Source organism: Fundulus heteroclitus, chromosome 15 (genome assembly GCF_011125445.2).
Source record: "Fundulus heteroclitus isolate FHET01 chromosome 15, MU-UCD_Fhet_4.1, whole genome shotgun sequence".
Taxonomy (NCBI): domain Eukaryota; kingdom Metazoa; phylum Chordata; class Actinopteri; order Cyprinodontiformes; family Fundulidae; genus Fundulus; species Fundulus heteroclitus.
This window is the reverse complement of record NC_046375.1, coordinates 32,599-35,890: the sequence shown is the minus strand read 5'-3', so window position 1 is coordinate 35,890 and position 3,292 is coordinate 32,599.

The following is a 3,292-nucleotide window of genomic DNA, read 5'->3' as shown; positions in this document are numbered from 1 at the left end:
AGGCTGATAAGGTCGGTACACGGGTGAGCAATCCAAATCCAGAGACTGACAGGCAGAACTCAGGGCGGGCAAACAGGATCCGAAAAGGGCAGAGCTGGCTCAAAAAACAGGGCAAAAACAGGTCGGGCTTCAGACTGACAGACAGGTTAATTCAGAAGGCTGGAAGTTCTCACCGGGTTGGCTCGAGACGTTCTGGCACTGGAGGCTGAGAGGCAGGAGACCTTTATACTGGAGAGGTGGAGCCGGAACAGGTGACAGCAATTAACAGCCCCAGTGCCAGGAACGTTACAAAATGGGAAGAATGAAAAAATGTATATTTGTGAAAAGAAAAATTCTTCTAGATTTACTGTCAGATATCATGTAAACCAACAAAAATAATGTTTTTTTAGCACAGTTTTTTCTCAGATTAACAAGATTAAAGGTTAATAATATTTTAAACATTTGCTTGATTGACCTCCCTAGCCAAACCAGCAAACAAAAAGAGACATATAATGAAAAGAGTTTATACATAAGTATATGATAAAATAATGTCTTCTTGAAGAATGAAAACCAGCTAACGAGGAAACTGTAATAGTTATATAATTATGCTTGATGCTTCAACATGTTCTAAACTACATGATCTAATCTCCATCAGTCATATCAGAGTAAAAGCAGACAGGTGTGTTGTCTGCTGCAGGTCAGCCACGTCCTCCAGCAGGGATCCTCTGGTCAGAGACTTTATAGAGAAACCAGAAGCAAACCAACACAGCAGGGTCATGAAAACTGGAGCTTCATACTGTCATTTTATCAGTCTCTGTAACGTTCTGTTGTGGTTCAGGTTATTTTCTTTCAGTTTAGCCACTTTTCTGTCTTAGGTTTTATTTCTGTTTTCTTGTTTTATATTGGATTTATCCTTAGTCGGTTTTAGTCGTTATTAGCTTTTATTTCAGCTAGTGTCTGTTCAGTCTTTGTCTTGCTTTGTACCTTAGGTTTATTAGTCTGTGTGTTCCTTTTATCATTTCCACCTGTTTTGGTTAATTAGTCCCGTCCTGCTCTCCTGTTCCGTTCGCCTATTTAAGCCCGCTTTAGTTTTCTGTTTGTTGCCAGGACGTCTCGTGTTATCTTCATGTGCAAGTTCCCCGGTAAGAGTACTTCACCCTTGACTGTTTTAGTTTAGCCTGCCTGCCCGTTTTGCCCGTTTAGCTTTCTGCTCGTCTGTTTTTGGAGTTTGCTCTTTTGTTTTGCCTGAAGCCAGTTCTTTTGTTCTCCTGGACCTTTTTGTTAATAAACCCCCTTTTTTAAGCTTCAGCTCTGTGTCCGGCTAACATTTGGGTTCTCCATATTTAATTCATTACAGTCTCTCATTGCTCCTTTTTTCTCTCTGACAAGGTTTTTATTACCGGTTACATAAACAATTCAATACCACATCTATCTAGTTCATCCTATGTGAAAATATCTGAAGAAAATAATGGGGAAAGGCCTAAAGTTTGTGGGGTAGAGAGATCTCCTTGTGAAACTATACACAACCTGCATGCTTAGGTTTTCCATTGAACACTAAAAAACCATTTGACTTTAAAGATGATGAGATGCAGCATGGTCTGTGGTTGGTGAGGTGATGGTTTCTGTTTATATCACAGCTGGTTTAACTGTGGGAATGTGAGCAGCTCTGGGTTCTGGTCTGTTGGTCGGTTTCTTTTTTAAGATTTAAACTTCAACATGTCTGACGTTTTTGAAATATGTTCAGCAGCCATTTTAAAGTGTGAAACCACAAAACTTTATAGATATTTATACCATTGTTGTCATGCATATTGTACAATAGAGCATAGAGGAACATTGACATTGGACATTATCCCAATAAGCCAGTTTTACATTTATTGCTCAAGCCTTCAATTTTATTTAAACAACATAAGTAAACTATTTATTGAAAAAGTACATCGCATACATTTAGGGTCTGTATTTTATGCTTTTCTCCACTAAAGGGCTTCACTGTTGACGATGAAAATAATTCACTTAATTTATAAAACATCCAATGTCACTTATTTACTGATGCTTCAGTAGAGGCTGTCTGTATCAATGATAGTCTGAGCAGAAGCTTTTTTCACAGTGCTGTATGTCGCAGCTTCAGAGACCTAAAAAGAAACATAACAAAAATAAAGACACAATATGTGCAAAATAAGAGTCAATATTTGTCAGAGTTTCAACACATCCTGTCTCATATAAAGATTCTTTGCAAATTTACTGTTAGTTCATGAACTGAAATGTATCACAGCTGCTGAAAACCTGGGTGGTTCCAATGTCTAAGACCGCACAACCCAAACACTCCAACAGCTACAGGACGGTAGCACTAACATCACATCTGATGAGGATAACTGTTTACATCATGCTAATGGTTCCACAGGCTCTGATCTGAACAAGAATAATTTGCACGGTCTCCAAGATGCTAATGTCCATTTGCACACTGTTTAGATTTTAAGGGAGTGTTTGTTTGTACGATCATCCATACTGCACGGTTTTCTGACGTAATTTTTTAAATTGGAGGCTATGTTTCTTTTATTATAACTGAAATATTGCATTTGTTCCTGCATATGCCATATTATTAAATAATTATGGGTCAGTACATTTGTCCTTCCTGATAAGTTCTTTCTCTTTTGCTCTACAACTTAACTTGAAAATTAGTTTATTATTCACCATATTTAATCTATGGTGTCACACCCGAATTTCCCCACCGTTACAAAATAAAGATAGTTCTATTTTATTCTATTCTAATTTCTGATCTGTAAAGATCGTCAATCGTCTTCCTTACTTGCATGCCATGTTCTCTTATCTTTATCATTTTGAAGAATATTAAAGAACAGTTGGCCTGTTGGACACATTTTCCTAACACCACAATGAAGCAGAAATACATAATTACCAATTAAAAGTAGCTTATTATGCAAAACATAACATCTTAGGTAAAACTTTAAAACCTGTCTGATGAATTTATTTCATAAGATTTGTTGAGATTTCAATGTTTGCATTCTCTGTAATATTCCTTAAAATAAATATTTCCAAAAGTGGATTTTTTTTATTTATTTATTGGGTAAATGTACTCATATGAAAGCTGATTTTTTTCCAGAATTGTTGGAGATTAGACTACTACGGCAATGTATTAAAATCAAATATTTTTTTACAAGTCTTTACCAGGGGTTCCAGTAAGAGTGGAGGACATTAAAACTCTGACATTACTAGACAATAAGGAATTCCCTCAAAACCAAAAAAATATTTTCAGGGAAATATTTTACGCCTTATAAATATCAACTAAACTGTGACTTTC